This window comes from Epinephelus moara, chromosome 11, assembly GCF_006386435.1.
Source record: "Epinephelus moara isolate mb chromosome 11, YSFRI_EMoa_1.0, whole genome shotgun sequence".
NCBI classification, from domain to species: domain Eukaryota; kingdom Metazoa; phylum Chordata; class Actinopteri; order Perciformes; family Serranidae; genus Epinephelus; species Epinephelus moara.
In genome coordinates this window covers 14,890,374-14,908,763 of record NC_065516.1, presented here as the reverse complement: position 1 = coordinate 14,908,763, position 18,390 = coordinate 14,890,374, and the positions used below count along the sequence as shown (strand labels likewise).

At 41.7% G+C, this 18,390-nt stretch overlaps 1 protein-coding gene across 3 annotated transcripts in view; it reads right to left on the bottom strand.

The window, feature by feature from the left end:
- tmem108 (transmembrane protein 108) overlaps positions 1-18,390 on the bottom strand; it is a 68,948-nt gene that overhangs the window by 35,185 nt on the left and 15,373 nt on the right. Inside the window, exon 1 of one of the 3 annotated variants that reach the window (XM_050056842.1) lies at positions 14,737-14,881. The exons of the other annotated variants lie outside the window; for them this stretch is intronic. The gene's annotated coding sequence lies outside the window, so the exon portion shown is untranslated. Of the gene's footprint in view, positions 1-14,736; positions 14,882-18,390 lie in introns of those variants that run through there. 3 annotated transcript variants of the gene reach the window in all.

Genomic DNA, 18,390 nt, shown 5'->3' with positions numbered 1-18,390 from the left:
AGTTCTCTCACCATCTCTCACTTAGTGAGGAGGACAGGGCAACAGGAAACTCTCTTCAGTGTTTTGCGCATGCTAGAAAACAACATTTGGTGTAGCTGTACTGTTGTCTGGTTAAAAATAGTGGACCCTAAGAGTCGTAGGGAGTATACACGTACAGCACCAGAAACAGATTGTAATAACAAAAAGGAAGAAAGGTGTAAAAAATTGTCATAAATCGGATAAATCATTTTTTGACATGTTTAAATAATATAACATCTCATGTTTCCTTTAAATACAATTTGAACACAAATTATGTACTTTATTCATATAATTTATATAGTAAAACGTGACAACGTGGCAATTCCTCCTTGCCTCATGGTCGGCCATCCTTTTATAAAAAAAGGGGTGGGGCTCTACTGCAGCCCACCTTGGATGATGTAGAACACGGTGATTGGCTTATAGCCATCCAATCAATTAAGTCTGTGCATTCTGTGCATAGTGGAGCCAGATGACAGTAATCATAAATTTAGACATCCTAGAAAAGTTATGTTCATTGGAATGGACAGGGGATCTGAACAAGTTAAAGACCTCACCTTGGGCTCTGGGGAAATACACAGAACATGTTTCACTATCCTCTGACATTTTATCGACTATTCAACCAATCGATTAATCGAGAAAATAATGGGCAGATCAATCGATAATGAAAACAATTGTTAAGTGCAGCCCTTCTTCTCACCCTTGCTTCCAAACAGAGACCCTGAACATGATGTCAGAATAAACAGTAAGTGGAATCAAGGTAACCAAAAAACCCAGGTAAAGATTTGCTGTATGCACATAGAGCATCTACAAACAAATCTCCAGGTATGAAACAGTTAACTTTAACAGAACAAAACGCCTCCAGGTTTATCTTCATATGTCTCACAATGCCAGCATCATGACTATACAGATAGATTTGTGCTCTGTGAGCAAGCTGTCAGCTCACATCCATGTCTTGGCTACAGTCCCCAAGTTAACATATTTCATATGTCAGTACTGAGAAAGCAGGACAGTGTAGCATTAAAGATGATGCGCCTGTCAATATTCATTAATTCAGAAGCCATGGAGAGCAGCACAGGAGCAGGAACATACTTTTCTTAGTGTGTTAGTCACTGTATAAGTGGGATTTTATTTGTTCTCTGAGCATACTTTGAAGCCCTCTATCCTCCTCCGTCATACATGCCAAAAACAGTGAATCTCAGCTTCACTCTCACATCACATCAACAATGAAGAAACCTGCTGCAGCCCTCGCAGGATGAATGAATCTCTAACTCGTTCAGTGGAGAACTCCCACTCAGGAAGAGCACAGCACCTGTGCTCAGGGGCAACCGAGGAGGAGTAGAACAGCATCGCCAGCCTCTTCATTACTCAGCGCACTCACACACAGCCAGGACCAATGACTAAAGCAATTCATCAGAGGAATCATGGCTGAAGCCCTATCTGTGGGTGTGTGAACACATGTGAGACACAGACAGAGAGATAAATGGTAGCCAGCACGGATTCCTGCCCATTTCTACAGCTGCAACATTTAGTTCATTTAAAAGAAGAAGGTTTACAGCAAGAGCTTCCTGTGCACTTCAGAGCTGTTTTATATCTGATGAGCAGGTCCAAGTCAAATGTCAACTCTGTCAGAACAAGTCCCAAGTCAAATCCTTGTGAGCAAAGTGCATGTCAAAATCTAACCAAGTCAGAATCTGAGGCTTTTGCTTTCAAGTTTAAAGTCAAGCCTTGCAGTCGAGTCTCAAAAAAGCCACATCTCACAGCTGTCAAGTTCAAGTCAAGTTTCAAGACTCAGTTTTAGTGACTTAAGTTCAAATCATGTCGAAGGCTAAAGGTAAGTCGTCAGGCTGTTCTCATGCACTGTTCGTAAATATACCTGTGAAAAGTGGCACACCAAAAATTGTATATAACAAACAGAATCATGAGGCAGTAATTTGTGTATAACCCACGTAATCCAGAAGTCTGTGATCAAAAATGTGCTGACAGGAGTAAATAAGAACCGTAAAGACAAAAAGTCAATGGAAGGAGGCAGGTTAAGGTGGTGGACTGGTCAATAAAACACAGGACTTTCCCCCAAGAGACTGGTGTTCATGTCCCCTGTAAAACCAAGTGAACTTTGAGATAGTTTACGGTACATCATCACCATATCTTTATCTTTATCTCATCCATATATTTTCCTATACCTACCCTACGTAACTTTGACGCCCAACCATGTTTCTTTTACTAAATCTAACCCACGTAACTTTACGATCCCCCAACCATATTTCTTTTGCTAAACCTAACCTACGTAACTTTACTTGCCTAAACCTAAGCTATGTATCAAGTATGTAACATGACAATGCCATTTATGGGGCACTAATTCGTCAGATATCATACAAATTCCTCTAATACAGTATTACACCATCATTATTATTATCATCATTAGTTAAAATGAACCTTAAAGGGATAAAAACAGAAAAATTCTGACAGTCACTTCAGGACGAAAGGAGATGCAAATGCATAGCTGAAATTCTCCTTCCACTTGCTTTTTTTTTTTTAATATCGTAGATAAGCAATATATACTCTGTGTACGGCTTCACGGTATGCTGCTGCAACCCTAGTCCCGCGTACCAAGCTTTTATTGAGTCAATTCTCAAGTAAGTCATATCTCACAGAAGTCAAGTCCAAGTTAGGGTTAAAGTCTTTTTAGTGTGACTTAAATCCAACCTGGTCCAAATGTAAAGTCTTACAGGTCAAGGAGTTAAGTCTCCTCAAAGGCTCATTTTGTTAACTTAAAGAGATACTTTGCTGATTGTTAACCAGGTCTGTGGCACCACAGTGAGGAGTGTGTGCAGATGAGCAGTGTTCGGCTCATCCCCCGTGCTGGCAGTACTGGAAACTCCCTACCCGTACCGTCAGCAAAAATCCCCTGGATGATGTGAAACATGTCATTTTGTTTCATCCTGTAGATTTTGGCTGGCAGATGGGCAGGAAGCTCTGTGATCTGGCGCCTTTACACAGTTCATCTGTACACATTCCCCACAGACCTGGTCGAAAATTGGCAAATATCCCTCTAAGTCCAACAAAGGTCTCAATTCCAGTCTTCAGGCAGTCAAGTCTCCCAGGAGTCAATGCTAACCCAAGTCTTGTGTCTCTAGTCTAAAGTCAAGTCTTTAGGGAGTCAAGTCGAGCCGGCACTGGTATTTTTTTTGCACTGTGAGACAAGGTGTCGGACTCGGCTTCACTGTATCACACTGGGCAGTCATTAAAACCAAGGGAAGGCCAGACTGTCTGACAGATTCAGCAGGGGATTGAATCAGTGGAACAAAGAGTGAGACAGGTAACAGAGCCCCAGGGGAAAGAGCTTGTGACAGACTTTGTTATATCACTGGAAAGACGACACCACCGGCTGAATATCAAGCACCTGGAATGATTGAAGGAGGAGCGCTGTCAGCGGATGCATTTGATTAGCGTTGAAGTCAGACCTGACAGGCCAACAGCACACAGGGAAAACTTTATCAGTGATGTTACAACAATTGCCCACATGGAAATCCAGTATAGAGCCAACTAACAAAAGCCTCATTTGACAGTTTTTAAGAAAAGGTGTGGGCGGTTATGGCAAGAGTACAAAATCAGCTAAAATAAAAATAGAAGATTGAAAGAAAGTGAGCACAGCAGAAAAAGTTAAATTACAGTGCTTCATCACAAAGTACCTCAATATACTGAGCATCACAGATAGACACAATGCTAGAAGATGTCCAACACTGAATCCAATTTGATGGATTTCTCCTGTAAGGCCTCCCAAGTGGATGATATTTGGCTATTTTTTTGTTACAGACGGTGCACACAGACCTGTATTACCTGCAAAAGCTCTGCACAAGCTTATTCCATCTCTCCTGAGAGAGTTCTTGAGCCAGGCAGTAAAGGAGCAGACATTGGGATGCAGCTCACCCTCGCCACTGTCTGAGTCGTAAATATCCTCCCCTCTGTCTCCTTCTCTCCTTCTCTCTCTTCCTCTTTCTGTCCTTATGTGACCCCTGACTGAGCGAGTGACTGACTGCTACTGTGAGTGATGAGGAGTAACGTGAGACTACAGCGTGTCACGTCCCCGCTACGCTTGTCACAAGCAGTAACACAATCAAAAAATAACATCACTGCAAAATAGGTGAAAGGGGCTTAGGGTGACAGTTAAATTCACCACACTTACTGGATGATAATGACACCCGCCAGAGTGGTTGTTTTTTTGGTACACTGATCTGAACACAATCCAGACACTCATGGCAATGCCTGTTTTAAGGTATCACAGCTCTGTAAAAGTCACGGTAGTAGGCCGAGAGCCAGATCCATCCATCAGGGTGTTTCCTGCTACCTTTATTTCACTATTATTTCCTGTTAGTCTATACCTTGGGCTTAAAAATTGATAACAAGCACCCCCAACTCGGGGCTGTTTGGTCTCAGAGGGCCCAAAAATCTTTTTGGGGATATGTTTTTGGTGAAATGATGTAAATGCAATGTCTTGCAATTGAATAAATAGTCATTCAAGTATGAAATCTGACAGGGAGTATCCTGAAACAAAAGGGTAAGTAGCAAAATAAGATTATGGGCCTTGCTGCCATCCCATTTTAAAATATCACCCACAACATCCTCAAAAAGACAAAAAAATAGTGTCTCATCAAAAACAATTATTTTCCAGCACTTTATGGCGAATATCGTGTCTTATATATCTTGTGTATATCCTCTCACATTCATAAGCTTCAGTTTGAGCCTGAGATGACATTTCTGTCTTACAAATTACACTTGCTGTGGCCTACGCTCTTCACTTTACCTTAAATCAGAGAAAACTAAATTTTCAGTCCAGGGATGTCACTTTCTGTTAATTTTGCATTCAATAGCCTGACTCCCATTAACTGGTAACTAACTGGTTCATTTTATGAAATAAAAATGCAAAATGACATGAAATACAAGCGGCTCTTTCTTGTAGTCCAGTGTTCCATTAACTCTTTAGCAACTTTAGCACCGTATTTCAAAGCGCTATCCATTTAAAGGTGGTGAAATTTTAATGTTTTGTGATGTGTTGCCTTTGATTTGACTGACAGCTAGCCGTGTTAACATGCTCAAACACTGGTTACTACCCACCCTCCAGTGGGTCCATGTCATTGGTTCGACAGCCCATTGGTTCGACATCCCATTAGTCCGACTGTCCGCGGTGCTGAACGGCTCGCGGCGGGCGTATAGTGCGCCGCGACCGGCTTGAGGCGGAGCAGGCTCACGGCTTTTTGTTTGTCACTTTCTTTTTCATTTTAACCCACACCATGATCTTTTCCTGACCCTAACCAAGTGGTTTTTGTGCCTAAACCTAACCAGACCTTAACCACAGGGCATCATGATGATTTCGGAACGGACTTCGGAACAATGAGTTTAATATGGTCGAAACAATGGGATGTCGAACCAATGGGCTGTCGAACCAATGGGCAGTTCCCCCCTCCAGTCTCAACGCGTTAGCTAACGTTAGCCATGGCAGCGCATTTGCTAGTAACACCGTCCCAGTGGTAGGACAATGTTGCTGCGAACGCATGGTGGCCAACCTCAGCCATATAGTGTACGTGACCTGACATAAACTTATTACCTTGACGGGACTTTAGCTAAATGATCTGGTGCTGATTCAGGCCAAACTTGGTTATGTGAGGAGAAGGAATTTTTCTCTGAGCTGGTTGTCTGAATAGCAAGAAAACAGTAGTTTAAGTGACGGGAAGCTGCAAAAGCCTTTACCATTGTTGACTATGTAGCACTAGTTATCGGCAGTTATCACTACGTTTCTGCATATTTACATAGCTAGCCAGTTGTCTGTTTCCAACCAGATCTGGGTAGTGTGGCCAGGGCTTTGAAACCAAATTTAGTAGTGGTCAAACAGTGGTACTGCAATTTCTGGGGTCTGTCACGTGATGCCATTGGGCCCAAAAAGACTTTTCCCTTATTGTTACATTGGTAAAGAGACGTCTGTAAACCAGTGGATACATTTTTATGACCGTCACAACTCTCACGAAATTACTTGTTCCACTTTGAAGATTTAATCCATTCGGTCTGGTAACATTTGAAAAGTTTTTTATCCCCATTCAAGTTTGTGGAGCACGTAACCAAAAGTTGCTCCGCTTAGCCGGCGGAAGTTGGCTGCTCTGCTGTGCTCAGCAGCCTTAAGTCTCTAGTGCCCCTACTCTAAGGGGCCAATGATGTGGAAGCAGCCCTGATCATCCAGTTAATTTCCTACCGTGGACATAGAACGGTTTTGGTTTCCTGCACCACTGAGCAACTTCCATATGAAGGGAGCCTTGCCGCCAATGCTGCATCCAGGTCTTTTAGTACATCCATGGATATACAAATGAACCATTGACACTCATGCCACTCACTCACTAGCCTTTCAGATAGTCTAGTAGGCAGCAATGTGAACTTCAAAATGTTGAGTAAAGCAAATCTACAACATGTCACCATTAGAAATAGTAATAATGCGGTGTTTTCAATCCTAAAACACATTCTTGAATATAAACATTTGATCACACAGGAGATTATGTGACTGATCAAGCTGATATGCCTGCAGGATTACATACGAATCTAAACAGAAGTGCTTTCTAGCAGCATTTGGTCGATAGCAGATTGCCTTGTTTCAGACTGTGCTGTTTTCAAAGAGGATTTGTTTTCTTTACCTTTATGCTTCGGCACTAATGAAGTGAAAATGAGGTACTGTGTGGACAAAGCGCTGCTTAGTTAGTTTTGTTAGGCAGAAAAAGAACAGAACGGGAGACAGAACAGGTCAGAAGGCATGATGAATAATGTAGAAAAATGACCCTTTACAAGGTTTCTGATCAGCAGCTTTGAGAGTAAGTGAATAATTCGACTGCATATGGAGCTATAAAATCTGTTTGCTAAAATGAAAGCGACCCTGTCTTTGCCCTCCTTCTCTTTCATATCTAAAACACCCAGGGAAAAACATTTTATCAAAGCCTCATCCCTGGCTTCTGTCTCACAGCCAGATCTCCAGACCGTTACATCTCACAGTGCGGCTGGAAACTGTCAGGCCAACAAACAGATTGATATGTAAAGTCTGCCTCTCTAGCTTGGCCGCATTGATTATTGGACCAGCACCACTCAATGAGGCCACAGTAACGGATAACAAGCACATAATCCTCCACGTAATGGCTGTCAAAGATCTAAATTTACACCAGGAAAATAGGCAGGGAGACCTTTGATGAAGTATTTGACCTCATCCATCAAAGATTTTATCACCGTTGGATAGATATGCGTCTGTGGACTCTCCTTCTTTCTCGAACTTCTAAAGCACTAGTTTTCCTTTTAGAAAGACTATTTTCAGAATTGATTTAGCCTTAACTAATGTGGTTTTGACTGTGGCTCTTGATTTAGTTTCCCAGAGGCTGAGACAACCAGTTTATTGAGTGTCTGCTCAGTGATAACTTTCATTGCTGTGTGTTCTCCAGGCATGGATCCTTGGCAGGCTGGGGATGATAGACTAACTTTACATAAGTGCACGGCTGTCTGACTCCCAAAAGCCAGCAGACGACAGAGCGAGAGGCTGTTGCCGCTCTGTAAAGTGATCTCCAACAGCGGTTCTAACACAGGGCTTGATGTTGTAGAAAAGCTCTGAGCTACAGGGCCTCTCTTCTCCTTCATCTCCCATCTCTCTTTGCTCCCCACTTCTTTAATGTCATGTCAAGCTTTCATCCGAATAATATCCTCCTCTTCCCCCTTCTCTCATCTTTATTTCAGGCTTGGTCTTCATGCTCTGAGTCCCTTGAACCAAGAAGGGCATGTTAAAGCTGCCAGCATCTGGCAGTTGGCAAAGGGGAATTAAAAAAAAAAAAAATGTCATGTTTTTACATTTGAAGCTTCTGTTGAGGTTTTCAGATGAAGCTTTGTATGTCTGTTGTCATATTTTTGATATCACACTTTTGGACAATTATGGATTGAAGCAGAATACAAAAACATGTTATGAATTTTGGAAGTTATTACATTAAACTTTCATTGATAAATTTTGACTTTTGGACTTTCAAACACTCTGGAGTTATGGGAAATGTTTGGATCACACGAGTCGGAAACAATCCCACACAGCCACCACTGGAATCAAATTCCACAAATAGCATAATTCTAAAAAATAGTAGTTAGTTAAGCTAATCTTTATGCTATGCAAACTATGCAGAAATACCAGGTTTAATCAGAATAATTAGATATTAAAAAAAAAACAAAAAAACAAACAAAGAAAAACAGTGCACAGAGGTCGAATTTTGATTTTTAGAAACTTCACAATGTGTGGTACAGCCCAATAACCAACAAGCAAACAAGTATTCTTTACTTGCTTTATTACTGTGCACATTTTAAGTGTGCACATAGATGACACTTTGGCAGTCAGTATATAAGATACTGATTGTACTATTTTGTTTTTTAGTAACAGGAAATTATACCAAGATGTGAGTAGCACCTCCATTTCCATTACATCTTGAACTATAGGGTCAACACCAAAAAACATATTTTATTATAAATTAAAGCATTTAAAACTGCAGTAATCAATGTTTTGTGTTAATAATGAATCAAATTTCTATTTGAAATTTGACAGGGGCTGCTTATTGTGACAAACCCACAGAGAAATATTACCCAACTCTACAGTTGCCCTCAGATCTGCAGGGCATTTTAGTGACTTAAAGCGCATTGTTTTGGTTTAACAGCCCTCAGCTTTACTGTTTTGGTTCACTATTACCGCTCTAGTCAGCAGCAGCAGACAGATGTTTTCAGTAAAAAAGGTCTAAAAACCCACCACATACTTTCTGAAAACAGCAAATAAAATTAGCAACTAGTTAAACAACTTTTTATGGTGAAAGTTAGTCAGTAGTTTCATCTTTTTCCTTCAGGTGGCAGCTTAAAAAATACATTTTCAATTCCTATTTCTCCAGTGTGAATAAACTTAAAGCACAGTGAGAATAAGGATATGGTGTGCAATTTTCGCACAGTTTAAGGCTGCGATTTTTGCTATGTGATACTTAACTGTCATCATGCAAATGTCAGCTCACAAAAGAAAAAGGCAAGTTATAATTATGACTGGAGAGTGACATTTTTATAATTGAGAAATTGTAAAATGTATCAGAGCACGGGAGAAAAAAACTGAGCAAAAAGATTTGCGGAACTATGGCAGGTTGACAACAAAATCAGAAAAACATTCAGGGTCACATGTTTTGCTTTACAGAGGGCTACTGCACGGAAGAATGAGTCAATATTAGAGAGCGTCCACTCTCCCCTGTTGGCCCCTGGAAAGCCCTGTGAAGCCACTCTGACATTAGATGGATGAAAGCCTTATCTGCGGACACACCTGCCCCCTGCTTCACCTACCTGCTACATTCAGCCCAGCGAGCATGTTTCAAAGCATTTCCAGGCATTGTGTTTTTAGGAGAGCGATCATTACTAAGAATGTTAGTCCAGCACACGATAAAAGTATAACACAGTGTAAAAAGTTCGAAATTTTAGCCAGAAGTCGAACATTTTCTTGATTTACTTATAAATATTCCTTATTATTATCTAATTTTAGGTATATTTTTGAACAAATACAAAAAAAAAAAAATCTAAAATATATGATGACCAAAGCTTCTGATTGGCAGAGCTATCTAGTAGTGTGTACAGGAGTGTTGGAGGTTAGCACTACAGCAGATTTGCAGTGAAGCCGGTGACGTGGGTGTCTCCATCTGACAGCCCGTCTGCAGCAGGTCCAACACCTGTCACACTTCACTTTCTGCCAATGAAGGTGATGGCCGGCCTGCTGGTGGCAAAAGGTGACCTGGTTTGAGAGCAGCCAGTGGCTGAAACAGAGTGACTCAGCGGGAGACGCTTTTCAAAATGCTCAACATGAGTCAACCTACATTTTCTTCCAAATGCTGAATGACTAATATGTTGAATTCTGGTACGACATTCAACAGGGCATTAATATGAATTTATTCAAATTGTCTCAGGGGAATTTTCTGCTTGAGTATACAGCCACTTTTAAAAATCACAGAGAAAAAAATCCAACTTCCTGAATAAGATGCTGCACATTTGCCTCATTTTTAACAAATTTGTTCTCAAACTGATGTCAGATTTGTAATATAATTTCAGCACAGATTGTTAGCTACCTCCATAATCAGCTCTGAAAAAACAATGTCTTTAATTCAGAATGTTATTGATTGAGTGTTAATAATATTATGAATTAAAGCTGAGGTAGGCATTTTGGTGTCATTGGGCAAAAATCCCCAAATAACCTTTGAGTGTTTTGTAATTTAAGAGAGCACTATCCTTCTGCACCTTCTCTTGGCTCTGTTTTCAGGTTCTAGAAAATCTTGCTCATGACAGGAGACAATCACAAGTCATTAAGCTATATATTTTTATAAGCTGATTTAATGGCTTAAAATCCTGCAGAGAAAGTTGCTATTTCAGCATTGGCAACAATTCCCTACACTGCAAAGCAACCCCAAAAGAGAAAGATGGTCTGAAAGAGAGTCTAACAATAAATGAAACAAAACACGTGTCAGCATCGTCAAAGCATTTCAGAGCTGGACAGAAAATGTTGCGAGGAGTTAAGCTACGGATTCTAATTCACGTTTATGTAGCTCACGTTAGCTAGAGAATCAAATAACAGTGCGTCCTCTGCCTCACTCCCCACAGCTACAAACGCTCTTTGGGAGGAGCGCTAGCAGCAGCTCCAAAGATGAACCCCCCAGTCAGCGACCACAGCAAACCGAATCCAGCCAGCACAAACCTCAGCAGCCCCGCCAACTTGCCACGAATCAGCAAACTTTCTGTTACTGCTGTTACACAGGTTAGAACAGGTGCTGCCCCTCACCACCAGCATGCTGTGTTTGTGCCAGCCAAATTAGAGCCACTTCAGAGCCAACCAAAGCTCCATCTCCTGGGCCGCTGCCCACTTACCTCCCAGAAAAAACATCTGCAGCAGGGAGCAAGGCGGAGGGACCATGCAGTGGCTAGCTAGCTAATTCACGTCTCATTTGTGGTCTAATAAACAGAACGAGAGCATGACAAGTAGGGGCTGCAAAAATGAGCAGCACAAAACTCTACAATGAAATAAGTTTAAATACATCAATATATGAGAAACTTTAGGGTAATGTATGAAGCGCATGCGGGACGAGGGTGTATTTTCAGATAGTCTTTTTTTTTTTTACCTTTTCAGATTTCTGCCTACCCCAGCTTTAATGTCACTGACTATTTCTCTGAGGAACAATTCTATACATAGGTCTAATATATAACAAAATACGTCTGTCTCACACATATACACTTAATTTTTGCGTACAGATGCTTTTTTGCTTGTAGATGCCTATAGATGTGATGTAATTAGTCACCGTACATTCTCAAACCTCATCAGACGTTAGAACTTGTTTTTAAAAAAGTCTTTATAACATTATGCTATAAATTATTCTTTTGATAAAAACTGTTTTTTATTTCTCTAGAGGTGTTTCACTTATTAAAAAGGCATTTATGCTTTTAGACATGGATTTGTCTATTTAAGTGAAATAAAAATTGTGTTTTTTTTAACTAATAGCCTTGATGTCCTGGCATGTGGCCTTTGTGACCTCAAAAGAAATTGCAGGCCGAGTGGCCTTGCGCCCAAAATTAAAAAATTCCATTCGTAGCACATAATGAAACTTGTGAGCAAATGCAAAGAAATATGATCATCGAAAGAAAGATGGACAAGATGTAAAATGTTTATGCATCTCCACCAGCTACAAAGAGGGAGAAATATGCAGAATGATCCCTGAATGTGCATTAAAAAATAATCTGTACAATAAGCTGCCACTAAAGTGTGAATTTGCCCGTTACAACTTTAAATTCAAATTGTTAATGCATGAATATGCTTTGTTTTCCTGTTTAAGATTGCTCTTTTATGTTTGTCAAGATTGGGAAAACAGCAACATCCATGGGACATCCCATCCAATCACTTCTCACTCTTCAGTCTGTTCTCTGCTCTGATTGGTGGGGCAGAAGGTATTTTTAGCTCCAGATATTCAATAAAAGCAGACACTTCTCCAGAGGTTTTAAATTGAGACAAACAGACAAGCCAACACCACAGCAAAATAGCATGACACAGCAGTAGCACTGCAACGCCAAGGGTGCTGTCAGCAACCATCTATCCTCCAGCCTCCCAGCGGGCATCACAGTTAACACGAGGCCTCTCTGAACGCACCTCAGCCTCTTAGACCGAGCAGGTGACTCGTTAAAGAAAGCAAGCGATACTTCATCACAGAGAGCGAGACCACAAGCACTGGCTTTGATACACTGAGTCAAAACTTCAGGGCCCAGTGAGAGTGGAAGCACTATTAGTGCACTGCAGCACAACTGCTGCAACATTAAACTGTGAAGGACCATTTGTCAAAGTGCTTCCCACAAGAAGTCCCCTATGTGAAGCTGTGTCTGAGGGCAGGAGAGTTAGTGGTCTTAAGACTCGTCCACTGGCCCCAGATGAAACAATGACTCATATATTGATGAAGATTAATTAAACTACCCTCCCATCCTGAAGATCTCTGATGAACGGACAGATACTCGCACATGAAAGGGGGACGCAGTTGAGCTGCATGTCTAAATGATTCATGTCATCTAACAACGTATCATGCATGAACATGAAAGCAATTTTATTTGCCTTGAGGGTGAGAGATTAAAAATGTAGTGGTGTAAGATGACAAACCGAGAGGTCGTACCCTGTGGGCATGAACCCAGTTCTACTTTTCTAGGTTTTACTCTACGCAAAAACAAGATGCTCAGGGTTGTCGCCAACACTGAGGGCCAGAATACCATAAACAAGCTTAATCCTTTTAAATCAACATAACAGACTTAACAGGTCGGGACTTTGTACTTATTTCAACATGCTGAGGGTTTTAGGCAAAAACAAACTCTGGGCTGTTGGAGTTATGTCAGAGTGGTTTGCAGCCTGACTCAAGGTATCAGTGTTATCAAAGTAATGGTTCGGATATTTTGAAATGTGGTTTGTTTTAGGTGCTTATCCATAATCAGTGTCTTACTTAAAGTAGATGGCAGTTGGCACGCCCCCAGTTTGGAGAAGCAGACAAACAGGAGTACCACCACAGAAGCTCAATAATGTACTGCTGTAGTTGAGAGCAGCAGCAAAATGTATTTTAGCCACCTAAAAAAATCAATATAAGATTAAGTGTATGCTATGTGTAGAATATTTTCACTGCTTTATCTTGCTGTTTGTTTCTATCGCTCTCTTCAAAGCCACCAGACTCTATTGACAAACACGTTAAGTTTTACCTTGCTGAAAAGGAGAGCTGCTGTTCTACTGCTGCCTCAATGGTTAGTTTATCGTGCAACTTGGTGAATCCAAAATAACACTGACCCTGACTCTCATTGTTGCTTTGGATAGTAGACCAAATAATTTTAATTCAGTTATGAGGACCAAAAAGAAAGCTAAGTTTTTTTAATATTTATTCCAAGGCCAAGCACGAACTACTCTGCTCAAAACTGTGTATTTTACCTCTTCAGGCCTCTAAAAACATTTGAAATGAAACAACGTGAGATGGGAACATCACTCTTTGGTTGAACAATGACTCACAGAGGTAATTAACCTGTGACAAGTAATCCAAAGCCCCTTTCCCACTGGACGAAAAAGCCCACTAACATCTTGCTTTTGTATTTAGTGGGAAAGGTTATAATGGGCATTCATTCCCTGGAAAATGACTCTGCAGTAGTCACCAGTATTCATCAGCTCCAGCTCCGATCAACACAGATGGAAACATGAAACCCAGGTGAACACGCTAAATTTCACCCTTTTGTGGTGCGATGCAGTGATGCGCCACTCCAAAGTTGGTCAGTTCAAGCAGTGCCAAAAAAAAAAAAACAGTTCCAAATTTGTCAGCAATAACTTAAAAAGAGAGACTGAAAAACTAACAAATATAAAAAAGGAGTTACCACTGTAAAATTTTCACTGGCCTCCATGCTGCTATCTACTGTTCACTATCATGTTTTCAGGCGCGTCCGTGACATTGAAGGTGACACAAAACAGAAAGGTATACCCTTCTGCTGCTGGTAATGGTTATCTCTAGCAGGTTTTCAGGTAGCAGTAGGCTATATGTAGACTTTTTTGGTCTTTTAAGGATAACAATAACAATATAAAACATACAATATACTGAATATACTTTACAACAGAGACTAAAGTGCAATGAAGGAAACTAAAGAAAGTGAGGTAACCATAAAAGGAGACAACTAACTCAGGAAATTCTTTTGTTCCAGAACAATACTGTTATATGGATTTCAAGATGTAAGAGAACAAAAATGTGACAGTATGCGTTGGAATTCACTCTTTCCTGTAAACATACTATCTGATAATCTTACTGAAAGTGTCTATGAACCACTCAGGAGCTATGTCCGGTGCAGCACAGGAAACAAAGCCGTTTGGTGCATTCAGGAATGTCCATGAGGTAGACACAGCAATCCTGTGCTGTACACAAGGGTTTGCATTGCGAAGGAGGAAATACATATTGTTTCCACTGTCTCTCTACACTTCCTATCATAGCTCACGGGCTTCAAACATACTTTCTGCAGAAACAGTAAAGCACACACCTCAGGAAGTTCCTTACTCTACACACATTCCTAATTTTACCTCTTGACGTAGCCTCTTGTCTGGTGACAATGGCAGGAACGAAAAGCACTGACGAAGGATGTTTTTTGGAGGGGGGGAGTGTATTGTACCTCGTTTCCTTGAGTGGCGCAGCAGAGACCGCTAAGAGCCAGCTGGGACGAGTGAACCAGAGGAGCAACATCCGTAGAGAACGTCCAAAGTCCAGAGATTTCCCGCCGGGTGATAACCACGTGTCCGGAGACGGAGGGAGAGATTTTGTATTGTTCTCCTCTCTCTTCCTCCTCTCACCCCCCTCTGCTCCATCCCCCACTATTACTGAGACGGATTAACTCCAAGAGCTGCTAGTCCTAAGAGTGTGTCTGACTCGCTGTATGCAGACACACACACACACACACACACACACACACACACACACACACACACATCGCATCAATTAGGCCTTCTCCATGTGATTCAGACTGACAGATGAAGGCAGATGCACTCTACAAAAACATGACAAGGACAATTGGCTTGAAACTGGAGAATTTACTCATGGATGAGCCGCCTAGTTGCTCAATCCTCCAAACAGACTAAAGGCCTAATGAGCCAATTACACCAAACCCAAATTGCATGTGGTACAACACAAACACACACAACGATGCATGCAAGTTTGTGATCGCCACACTGACTCCAGAGGTGACTCAGTTTCAGAGCCATGGAGCCTCGAGTCTTCTATCTGGACAGGGGTGACCTTTCTTCTTCTGCCACTACAGGAGAGTGCAGTGATTAAAGAAATGTACTTGGTCTGGAGCTGGATGTGTAAAACTTGATGGAAAGGGAGCGGTGGCAGCCGCAGCTGTAATGACTTGAGCCGGTGCTCCCTGCGGCTCTGGGAGTGATGTTTACCTGGAGATGACAGAAGATATGACGGCATGGGGACCTGACAGGGTTGACATTTTAAAGTGAGATCCTACTGGGGCCAGTCCAGCGGGAGTCCAGTTACAGTGGGGGAGTGACAGAGGGGAAGAGTTGTGACACATTATTTGGATTAATATCACGCAGCAGACAGCACCCTGTGGTGCAGGGACTGTTACCAGAAAAGCAGCAAATCATGAATGGGATATATTAGAACTGGCAGTGTTGGAACAATCTTGTGCGTCTACAGACTGGAATGTCAAAGAAACAGGCAGACAAGCACTACTTGTAAAGACATTTCGCTAAAAGAACCAAAAATGTATGTATTAACAATAAATGAGAACAAGTGATCAATACTCTGTGGGTGTTTTTGTTATTTAACAAGAGACAGAGACATCCTGGGGTGCAAGGACTTTGACATAAAATTAATATCTCTGAAAGAACACAAATGGTAATTTAACCTCACAGAAAAAAAACACTCTCCCAAACTCACAACTGAATTCAATATGGATGCAACTGATCATTCACAGTACTGATTAACCTATCTAGTATTAACAGTGGAGCTCCCCAGGGCTGCGTTTTGAGTCCCCTGCTGTACTCCTTGTACACACGTGACTGTGCAGCCACTTCCGACTCCAACACCATCATCAAGTTTGCTGATGACACAGCAGTGGTGGGCCTGATCACAGGTAACAATGAAAAGGCCAACCTGAAAGAAGTAGAGGACCTGACCGGCTGGTGTCAGGACAGCAAAAGTAGAATAGCAATGCCTAGAAGAGGCAGCCAAGGAACTACACTCTCCTTAATATCAACGGGTCCTCGGTGGAGAGGATGATAGCTTCAAGTACCTTGGTGACCACAACACCGAAGGCCTGACCTGGGCGCTGCATACTGACTCAGTGATGAGAAAGGGTATCCCCTGAAATACTGAGAATTTTCTAATCCTGCACCATTGAGAGTGTCTTCACGGAGAACATCACTGCCTGGTATGGAAACAGCACCGAACAGGACCGCAAAGCCCTGCAAAGCGTGGTTCGTTCAGCTGAACACAGTATAGGTGTTATTCTACCCTGAGTAAATGATGTTTACACCAGGCACTGCAAGAATAAAGCCAGGAAAATCATTAAAGATCCCAACCACCTGGAAAATTGCCTTTTCTTCCTGTTGAGGTCAAGAAGGAGGGACCGCTTAAACCAGGCCAACACTGAGAGGCTCAGGAGGAGCTTCTACCTTCAGGCCACAAGGATACAAGGATACTGAATAATGACTCTGCCTAAGACTACACATCATACACATCTGTGGAGTTTGTTAGTTGCAGCGATGGCTGTTACCAGCTAGCTCTGCTCGTAAGCCACAGAATGGCAGCGGAGCAAGCAGCCACTGGCCATCGGACTACACAGCTGAAGGGTAGCGGCTATATTAAGCTCGTAGACCGTATAACATTAATAGGCGTAGGTGCTGTGACATCCTGTTAGTTTGTGGACTTTGAAGCCTTAATGTCGGCAATTTGGTCATCGCCATCTTTGATTTTTGGAGCCAGAAGTGAACATATTTGGACAAGAGGTTAAAGTTGTGGAGGAGTGATGGGTGGATCTGATCGAGAACCAGAGGACACCATCCGCAGACAGCCTGTCACTCAAAGCAGCCCCACCCTTAAATATTCATAACTTTAAGCTTTAATGATATGAAAACGCATGAATTATAGAAAAATTCCCTCCCTGTACAGTTGTCATGAATGTTGAAATTAGCTATAGTGACCAAAACCGTTTTTTTTTTTTTTTTTGTACCAGGCTGCTAACATGTTTATTTCTGCTGTAAAGCTGGGCATTTTAACATGGGTGTCTATGGGGACTGACTCACTTCTGGAACTAGTCTCAAGTGTCCATTCAAGGAACAGCAGTTTTTGACACTTCCACGTTGGCTTCATTTTTCATTTTGCTTGGTGTCCCCGACTTAGGTACAGTGGTGCTTTGAGCTTAATGCTGATAGCATACAAACATTCTCATAATGACAATTCTGTATAGCAGGTATAATATTTACCATGTCCACCATCTTAGCTAGGCTAACCTAACAAGCTGCCTAGGAGCATGTTAACATGCAAGCCACGTTGCCAGTGTGGCTAAAAGTGACTCACAAATAACACACGATCATAGAATCATTACTGAGTTTTTGACACATAATAAATCAATCTGAATGAGCTGCATGAAGTTTACTTTTCTCTCCTTTGAAATTTTCAATCTCAGTTTCAAAGACTTTGATTAATCATTGTTGTCAATGACTGGAGCCTTCAATGAGAAGCAGCCATCAATATCTTGTTGCATATAAAAATAATCCTCGTCTGTGAAACTGGGACACGCAGTTGATAATTGCTGTCCTGCTCACAGCGTCGTGCTGAACCGCTGTGAGCAAAACAAGCCAATTATCCTGAATCAGTTTGGAAGTCTTCCTGTGATGTGGCTACATTTAGAAACCTCTCTTTCACAACTCTAACACTCCTCAACCGGAGCACACGAGCTATAAGGAGGATTCATGTGTTTATGTTGAGTAACTGCAGGATGGCAGTTAATTGCATTGAGCTTTGGTGTCACATTGTGCAAGTCTGATGCAAGAAGATCACGACAGATGAGGGTGTAACTTCAAAACATGCATTTAGTAAATAATGTTGTTGCTATAGGTGTGAGCCTTTAAGTTGGAGGAGTATGATGATCACATAAGGAGCATGAGCATGGATTACTTTCAAACATGCAACATCCATCATATATCTCTCACAGATGCCTATCGGAGAAATAATGAAGCAATCAGTGCAACCACTCAGCACGCTAATTACCGACGCTAGCCCGGGACGCCCACCGGCAGCATCTCGGAGCATG